General features: G+C 39.9%; 1 non-coding gene across 1 annotated transcript; it reads right to left on the bottom strand.

Moving 5' to 3' along the window:
* Nucleotides 1-244: 244 nt before the first annotated feature.
* LOC145103504 (small nucleolar RNA R71) lies at nucleotides 245-351 on the bottom strand. The gene has a single exon (XR_013706593.1). It is a non-coding gene; the product is annotated as a small nucleolar RNA R71 (small nucleolar RNA).
* Between the last annotated feature and the right edge of the window lie 10,089 nt (nucleotides 352-10,440).

Here is a 10,440-nt window from a genome sequence, read left to right on the forward strand (position 1 = left end):
ATATTAATCAAATAACCATATATTATTCTTTATAATATTTACTCTCTCTTAATAAATCATCCTATCAAGTTGCTATGGTGAAGGTAACCCAAAAGAACCATGCACAACTGGGTCAAATACTTGCCTAATATAGTTGCAGCCTTAGACACTATTCCAACACCAAGTTCCAAGAGACACAGTCACTACATGGGCCCAAATGCGCGAACAATTTTTAGATCATTTTTGCCCACCTTCCAAGATAGCTAAACTCAAAAAGGCAATAACAAATTTTGAGCAAAATCCGGGTGAGTCACTTTATGAGGCATGGGAGCACTATAAGAGATTGTTGAGAAATTATCCTCAAAATGACCTCAATGTACAACAACAAGTGTCAGTCTTTTATGATGGTGTTAATGTCATGACAAGGCAACTCCTTGATTCCCAAGGACCACTTACCATGAAAATTTTGGGGGAAGTTAAGGAGTTAGTGGAAGAATTTGCAAAGCATTCTCATGAGTATCACAATCCAAGAAATGAGGGAGTAAAAGGAAGCGGGGGTGGAAATTCTGCAGACATGGTTGTTGTGATGGCCATGCTTGATACAATGGACAGGAGGATGACAAAAATAGACCAAACAATACATGTTATAAGATTTGGATGTGAAAGGTGTAATGGTCCACACTTGACTAAGGATTGCAGCTTAGCTGATAATGGGTATAAAAAGGCTCAAGTTTGTTATTCGAGTGGGGATAAGTATGATGAAGATTGGAGAAAACCAAAGAAGGAGTGGCTACCATATGATGAATACAAGAAGAAGAAGGAAGAGAAATATAAGTAGACAGGTCGAGGCTTCTACCAAAGAGCAACCACCAGCTGAGAAGAAAGTAGATTTGGAAAACATTTTGACCTGATTTATGGAAGCTTCCGAGAGGAGACATGATGATACTGATGCGGTGTTGAAGGAACACATGAAAATGATGAAAGAACATCAAACAATGATGATTGACCAGCAAGCTTCATTAAGAAATCATCAAGCATCGATCCATAATCTCGAAGTTCAAATTGGTCAACTAACTACTTTGGTGAGCAACAAATTATCCTCACAATTTCCCAAAAAAATGCTCAATCCCATGTTATGATGATTAAGACTGAAAAAGAGGCCATCTATGAGTTCCTAAAAGCATTAGAAGTGGAGCCAAGGTAGCATGAACCAGAACCGAAGAAGTTAAAGATCGAAAATCAAAATTCTACTGAAATACCAGATTCACGACGTAAGCCCAATATGCTCACGACGTGAGATCAGTCTGAACAAAAAACTTAGAAAATGTTTCGGCTTATCATCCTCATTTACCATTTCTGTCCCAAGCTAATCTTAGTCCACTGGAAATGGAGCATTTGGAGTTCATAAAGCACGTCAAGGGTATTCCTATAAATACTTCTTTTGTTGAGACGTTAGCTAAAATTCCCGAGTATGCAAAGTTCTTACAAGATTTAATGGATACTCGTCAACAATTGAAGAAAAATTCCAAGGTGGTTATAAGTAAGCAAAGTTTAAGGGTAGTGTTGGGAGAGTTACCAAAGAAGATGGGAGATCCTGGACGCCTCACTCTTCTATGTGAGTTTGGGAACAATCTGAAGACTTATGCTTTCGCCGATTCTGGGGCTAGCATAAATTTGATACCTTTCTCATTTTACAAAAAGCTTAATATTCAGAAGATGTAGGCTACCAAAATGACAATTCACATGGCAAACCATTCAGTGACACAACCAAGAGGCATTGTAGAAGACATATTAGTAAAAATTGGGAAATTCGTTTTCCCAATTGATTTTGTGATTGGATTAAACCCACACTCACTTGGATCGCTTCGTGGATTTTATCACGAGTGATTGGTGAGACGATAATATCTTATATTATTGAAACCGAGACGTGTGAGTTGTATTCTCCAAGTCGGTTGCACATTAATAATATGTAAACGCACCAGTGACTTGGTGTTATAAAACATATTGTTGTATGTGATTTGATGAGTAGGTACAAGTGATCATTTGAGTCGAATTTTATCCATTCCTTTTACCCAAAGTGGGATAAAAGCGATATATGTGGGCCCCTCAATGATTTAGTGATGACACCCTAAGCGTTGGGCCAAGCCAGGATTAAGTTGATGTGTTCAATTGTAGTTTGTTGTCAGTCGTCATAAATCGGAAATCGGGAAACAACACATGAACAGAGAGTATGATTAAATTCCATGACTCAGTTCATACGATATCTAGAATGGTGGAATATATGATCCCTTGTCTAAAGGACGCGAAACTGATAAGATCAAAGTTGACAATGACTTTTGAAAGCTACGATTGTTGATAAGGTTCATAATTCATATGAAAAATAGTTATTAGATTTATCCAAGTGGGAGACTATTGGATTAGGTGTCTAAGCCCATAACTATTTTGGTATGTAGTTGACCCGATTATGAGCATGGTCCTTTTGGGTTGCCTTCACTATAACAACTGATAGGATGAATTAAGGAGAAAGAGGATTAATTATGATTTATTAATATATTATAAGAATAATATATTAAAGGAGATATCTTACTGTTTAACTAATATTAGTCAAAAATTAATTAAGAATTAGTTTTGTGACTAAAAGAGATTAATTAAATAAAGGGGACTGAGATTGCAATTATATGATAGTTGCAATTAGGCTATGGATTCCTAATGGAAAGGGGATTGGACGAAATCTATGGGAAGCCCATATGATTTTCATCCAAGGGCTTTCTAGAGGGACTCCATGGGTTGCTTGAGGCCTAAGCAGAGAATTAGGGCTTCACCTGAAACCCTAGCAGCCCTCACAAGTATATAAAGACCCCTAAGGCTCCCAAAAACGTGGCTAACACTTCTAAGAGAACCCTAGACGTTTTTTGGTGCCTCCTCCTCCTTCTCCTAAGTCATCTTGTTGCTCATGGTGTTTGTGATTCCATTAGAGGTGCAATATTTGAGGCACTAAGCTTTCAAGAGTCAAGATCAAGGAGATTTGTGATTTTTATTGCTACATAACAATCAAGGTAAGATCTAAACCCTAATTCATATGTTAATTCGATTATTATATGATAGATCTATGGTTTATGAGCTTTGGATAATTATTGCATGTTCATTAGACAAACTAGATCCAAAGCTTTAGGGTTTGCATGTACACCATAGGATTGATGTAGTGCTCAAAACCCATCATACTCGCCCTGATGTAGCCTTTACTTTAAGCATGGTTAGTAAATATCAAGGGAATCCTGGTAAAGCTCACTGGACGGCAGTAAAGAACATTCCTAAGTACCTGCGGAGGACTAAGGACTGGGTCCTTACCCTCGGTGGGAGTGATGACTTGAGAATGACATGGTATAGTGACGCCATCTTTCAGACCGACGGAGATAATTTCCGCTCTCATTCAGGCTGGGTATTTACCCTAAATGGAGGAGCAGTAATCCAAACAGGAGACTGTAGCTGATTCAACGTGCGAATCAGAATACATAGCAGCAAGCGAAGCATCGAAGGAGGAAATATGGCTAAAAAACTTCATTGGAGACCTTGGAGTTGTACCAGCTATAAAGGAGCCTACGGAGATTTTCTGTGACGAGGGTGCGGTCGCCTTAGCCAAGGAACCAAGGGATCATGGCAGATCCAGGCACATCGACAGAAAATATCACTTCATAAGAAATTGAGTAGAAGAAGGACTCCTCATAATGAAGGAGGTATCGTCAGAGGAGAACCCAACAGTTCCCCTTACAAAAGGATTGAGTAGGGTTAAGCACTTACAGCACGCTACTAGTATCAGACTGAAGGACGATATTAGTTTTAATGATTAGATAGACATTTAAAAACTTGTAATAGCTAAAATGTAATTGATATTTGATGATTGCATGAAAGGAGTTTTATTTATAAGTAAAGATACTATCTTGTGTTAATTATTTACTATTGTTTCACTTTTTGCATGTTTTGACTTCCAGAATAATAAATTATTCAAACTATCTACATTCGATCATACTTTGGAAGTAGGTTATGAAAGTAGACTGTCATGAATGGGTTTTTGTAAGATTGTCTAAGGTGTTATACATTGAAAAAGTTTGCTACAAACACCCATGAGTGCTCTTGAAATAAGATTTGAGTATTGGATTAAACTCACGCTCACATGAATCACTTCATGGAATTTATCATGAGTAATTATGAGACGATAATGTCGTATAATCTTCAAACCAAGATATATGAGTTGTTGATTATGATTTGGTTGTACATTGATGATTCGAAACCGAATTAGTAACTTGATGTTATAAAACGTATTACTGTGCATGATTTAACAACTAGTTAGTACAAGCATATAACTCGAAGTTTATCTGTTTCTTTTATCCTAAGAGGATAAAAACCGATATCTTGGGCCCTTCGATGATTTTGTTTTGACTTATGTGTCGGACCCGGTCAGAACTCTATTGATGTGTTCAATTAAGTTCTATGTCAAACAAATCAGAAATCGGGAAACAAACTGCAGGACAATAAGTATGTCTATGTTCCATGTATTTGTCCGCACGATATCTTGAAGAACAGAGGATTATATGATCCCATATCTAATGGATGCATCAGAGTTCGACAACGGCTTTTGAGAGCTACGATTGCTAATCGGATTTTGAAGTTACATTGGCAGTTATAGTTATTAGACTTATCCAAGTGGGAGACTGTTGGATTAGGTGTCTAAGCCCATAACTATAATTGGTGTGTACTTGACCTGATAGTAGCATGGTCCATTTCGGGTTGCCTTCATCAGAACAATTTGATAAGATGGATATTTGAGAAAGAGGTTATTTATGATTTATTAATATATTATAAGTATAATATATTAATTGAGAAATCATATTATTTAATTAGTATTGATCAAAAATTAATTTGGAATTAATTTAGTGATCAAAAGAGACTGATTAAATAAACAGAGGCTGATTATGTAAATTAGTTAAACATATGGTTTGGGCTAATGATCCATGATTGGTTTGTGTTAGACTAAGCTTATGTGAAAGTCCATTAAGTGATAATCCAAGTCAATTGTTGGATCATAAGCCTAAGTGTAAGAATTAGGGTTTTCATATGACTCTTGGAATTCTACACTATAAGTATGTTTCCTTAGCTCTAAAATCGGATACACTAGCATTCTAAGCAAGATATAGCCGATTTTAGTATCTCCCAAACCTCTCTCATTTTCATATAATTGTTATTGGTGTTTGTGACTTGTTTGAGGCATCACACTTGGGGTGCTAAGTTCTTATAAGGCCAAGTTCTACTAGGTACATCAAAAGGTAATCTTCTAACTAGTTTTTATGATACATATATCAAAGTTGCATGCTGGTCAGGCTTCATGCTTTGGAAAAGGAATATTGCATGTATAATTAGAGAAAACTTAGATCCAAAGCATTAGGGTTGTATGTGCACCATATGGATATTAGAGTACATAAAACCCATCAGGTTTGTCTTAGGGTGATAAAGTGATGAGGGAGGAGAGATAAAGGAATTAAGGTCCTTTAAATAGGATGCAAACCCTGAAAATTAGGGTTTTCACACTCAGCTTCAAATCATCGGGTTGAGTCATCCAACTCATCGAGTTGATTCTAAAATCCACACGACCATCTCATTCTCTACTCGACGAGTTGGGGCCTCCAACTCGTCGAGTTGCCCTGCCAATATGAATATAAACAATTTAAATTTATATCAGGGATTCAGGATGTTACAATTCTTCCCCACTAGATTCAGACTTTTCCCTCTAAGTTATTCTCTGGAAATAGCTTTGGGTACTGATTACGCATCTCGGACTCCGACACCCAAGTCCACTCGGATCCCTCAATTTCCACCGGCTTATTCCTTAAGACCTTCACCTTCTTATCCAAAATTTCCACTGGCTTCTCAATGTAGTTCAGACGATCATCAACCTGAATGTCCTCTAAAGGGACTATTTTCGTCTCATCAGCTACACACACTTCCTCAGCTGGGATACATGGAAGGTGTTATGAATCTGGCTTAACTCTGCAGGCATCTCTAACCGATAAGCTACCTTACCTACTCGAGCAATCACTCTGAAAGGAACAATGTATCTAGGGCCCAACTTGCCCCGCTTCCTGAATCGGATCACCCATTTCCATGGGGATACCTTCAGGAGGACAAAATCGCCGACCTGGAACTCTAGCTCGGAACGTCTCCGGTCTGCATAACTCTTCTGATGACTCTGGGCCATCAATAACCTCTGTCTAACCTGATGAATTTGCTATGTTATCTTGAGCACTATCTCAGTTCCCCTCATCACTCTATGCCCTACCTCTCCCCAACAGATGGGAGTCCGACACCTCTTCCCACATAAGAGCTCAAAGGGAGGCATACCAACAATATTAGAGTGATGATTGTTGTTGTATGAAAACTCGGCCATGGGAAAATAAGTGTCATAACTCCCACCGAAGTCCATAACACATGCACACAGCATGTCCTCAAGCGTCTGAATCATCCGCCCGCTCTACCCGTCTGTCTGCAGGTGGTATGCGGTGTTGAAATGTAGTCGGGTAGCCAAATCCTCATGAAATTTCTTCCAGAAATTGGAAGTAAAATGCACATCACGATCTGACACTATCGATGTTGTCACCCCATGCCGTGCCACCACCTCTAGAACATAGACCTCGGCCAATTTCTCTGCAGAAGAGCTCTCACTTATAACAAGGAAGTAAGTACTCTTCGTCAACCGATCTACAATCACCCATATCCCATCAACACCCCTCGCAGTCCTCGGTAATTTGGTAATAAAATACATGGAGATCTGTTCTCACTTCCACAGGGGAATCTCCAAAGGTTTCAACTGGCCATGGGGATGCTGGTGCTCTGCGTTGACCTGACGACAGGTCAAACATCTCTTGATTACCCATGCCACATCTTTCTTCATACAGGGCCACTGATAATCCTTTTTCAAGTCCAAATACATCTTGGTGGCCCCAGGATTGATCGAGAATCTCGACCTATGGGCCTCCTCCATCAAAGTACACTAGGATTCACCTGTATATGGCACCCATATCCACCCACAGAAGGTTATAAGCCTCAGACTATCAGTCTCAAACTCAAAAATCTGCCCAATCACCCGCTCTCTCTTATGGTTCTCTAGTCTTATGGCCACCACTTGGGCCTTTTAGATGGTATCTAAGACTGGATTCATCACTGTCATCCTCATACACACGTCTCAGATAGGAGCACTCATTGCTCTATGACTCAGGGCATCAGCAACCACATTAGCTTTGCCCATATGGTACAAAATATCACAGTTATAGTCTTTCACTACATCCAACCACCTTCTATGTCTCATATTCAGGTTGGGCTGATCCATAAGGTATTTCAGGCTCTTATGGTCTATGTATATGGTACATTAGACACCATAAAGATAGTGAAGCCAAATCTTGAGGGCGAATACCACCACCCCCAACTCCAAATCATGGGTGGGATACCTTATCTCGTGAGGCTTTAGCTGCCTTGACATATATGCTATCACATACCCCTTTGCATCAACACGACACCCATTCCTACTATGGATGCATCACAGTAGACTATGAAGTCCTCTACTCCCTCCGTAAAGGCTAACAGCAGAGCTTTGCACAACCTATGGCGAAGAGTATCGAATGATGCCTGTTGCTCAGGCTCCCAAGCAAAGATAACACCCTTCTTGGTCAATCTGGTGAGAGGAACAACAATCTTGGAGAAATCTCTGATAAACCTTAGATAGTAGCCTGCCATACCCATAAAACTTCTGATCTCGGATGGGGATCTTGGCACCTCCCACCGCATACCTGCCTCAATCTTGGCCCGGTCGACCAAAATCACATTTTGGTTAATGAGGTGTCACAAAAACTGGACCTCTCGTAAGCAGAAATTACACTTGGAGAATTTGGCATAAAGCCACTCCATCCTCAACATCCAAGAGTCTCCCGAAGATGCTCCTCGTGTTGTTCCCTAGACCTCGAGTACACCAAAATGTCATTGATGAACACGATCACTGGCCGATCCAACATGGGCCTACACACCCGGTTCATGAGGTCCATAAATGTTGTCGATGCATTAGTGAGCCCGAAAGGCATCACCACAAACTTGTAATGCCCATAACGAGTCTGAAAGGCCATCTTCTGGATATCCTCCTTGCAGACTCTCATCTGATGATAACCAGATCTCAAATTAATCTTGGAAAACCAAGACGCCCCCTGCAACTGATCAAACAAATCGTTGAACCTCGATAGTGGATAACCGTTCTTGACCACCAGCTTGTTCAACTCTCGGTAGTCGATGCACATCTGGTGTGAACCATCCTTTTTCTTGACAAAAAGGATCGACACTCCCCACGGCGAGCTACTCGGTCTAATAAAACCCTTCCCCAACAGCTCATGGAGTTGCGAGGATAACTTCTACATCTCGGGTGGTGAAAGGCGATAAGGTGCCTTAGCAATAGGCGCCGCCCCCATAATCAGATCGATCTGGAACTCCACCTGTCTCTCAGGAGGCACACCCGACAATTCCTCAGGGAAAACATCCGGAAACTCACATACTACTGGAACATCGGAAACAGAAAATGGCCTCTCAGTGGCAACCCGCGTATCCATCACATACGCTAAAAAGCCCATGCATCCCTGCTGTAGACTCTACCTTGCCCTGGCGGTAGAGCAGAAAACTGAGCACGATCTAGTTCCCTCAGGTTCTGACTGATTGTACAAACTGCTTCATCTCGTTTCCTCTTAAAATCTTTTGCTCGTTTAGAAAATCATTTCTTTTTAGAAAAATTCCTCAAATCCTCAGTTTAAGTCCAGACATACCTAAGGATACATCCGAATCCCTCAAACCAATGCTCTGATACCAACTTGTAACATGCTAATTTTTCAAATAAAATTTTCATTTTTAAATTCGTACAAAACACAGTTTAACATTTCGCAAACCAAATTTATAAATTGTTTCAAACACAATACATAAAACTGTTTGTCAATATCCCAGAATCCTCAAAACACAAATCAACTCGCTGGTGTGTACAATCATGTCGACGTCTTCCCGCGATCTTAAGAAGCACCTGAAACACATTTCACACAACATTGTAAGCACAAAGCTTAGTAAGTTCCCCAAAATACCACACACAAATAATTAGCCTCTTGTGGCTATACTCGATAAGGACCCTCGGGTCATGTGTCTCAATGAGGACCCTCCGGTCTCATAGCTCGGGTTGGACCCTCCAGTGTTGTATCTCAGTGAAGACTCTCCGGTCTCACAATTAGGTTTGAACCCTCTGGTCCTAACTCAATAAGGCACATAATAATATACATCATAAATCACAAAGACATAATGCATAATATCACATAACTCAGTGTAGGCACATAAGACCCTATGGTCAATAACTCAGAGAACACTCTCCGTTCGCACAGTAATTACCACTCAGGTAAGTATAATGAGAAGACTCACCTGATAAGTAAAGCAAGTATGTCTTGTACTAAACTATTGATCTAGACTCCGCCTACATATATCATAATCATCTCTAATTAATAATTTATAATAACAACTTCAAAAATGCTAAGATAACTCCTTTACTAATTCTCATAAAGGGTGAAAGACCATTTCACCCCTCCATGGTCTCCAAAGTCCACGACTTGACCAAACCCTAAAAGTCAATGGAAGTCAACACTCCAGCCAACTGTCCATGTTGACCCAACTCGTCGAGTGCATCTATGCGACTCGTCGAGTTCCTTATGTCCTCAGAAAAATCGGGAAAATTCGACTCAACTTGTCGAGTTGTCTCACCAACTCGTCGAGTTTGTATAATGTTCAGAACATCGGGGAAAACCCTAACCAACTCGTCTAGTTCCTTCAGCCCAATCACTCATTCAGATGCTTTTGAGCGAGACTAAGGCCCCAAACTCTAGATCTAGCCTTCTAAGGATGAAATACCATGTAAAGCTGCAAGCTTTACGATCATGCATGGCATCTAGGGGCTAAGTTTTCCTAAACAAAGCTCAACAAGGGGTTCAAAGAATGGAAGTTGGCCAAAGGCTGATAAAGCTTAAGTCTTTATGCCTAAAGGGCCTAATAGTGTCCAGATCTGATGTCTTAGCTTCAAAGCATGCTCAAAACCAATAATGACTCAAGAAGATGCTAGAAATGGCCATAAACTCTCCAATGGATAGATCTAACAAACAAGTGATCAAGGTAATGGCATTGTACCTCCAAATGGTTGCTACTACTGAATAGATGCCGGATCCAAAGACTCATTCTTGTTCCAAGCCCTTTAATGTAACATCGTGAATTTTCAAAATAATTTTTCATTTTTAAAACATTCATTCATTCATAAATAATGTCAAACACATTGTATCAAATGATATTATCACAAAAACTTTTCCCCAGAATCTCTACAAAAACTCCAATGCGTGTGTGTGTATGAATCAT

Source organism: Lactuca serriola, chromosome 4, assembly GCF_051521515.1.
Source record: "Lactuca serriola cultivar US96UC23 chromosome 4, Lser_US96UC23_V15, whole genome shotgun sequence".
In the NCBI taxonomy this organism is placed as follows: Eukaryota; Viridiplantae; Streptophyta; class Magnoliopsida; order Asterales; family Asteraceae; genus Lactuca; species Lactuca serriola.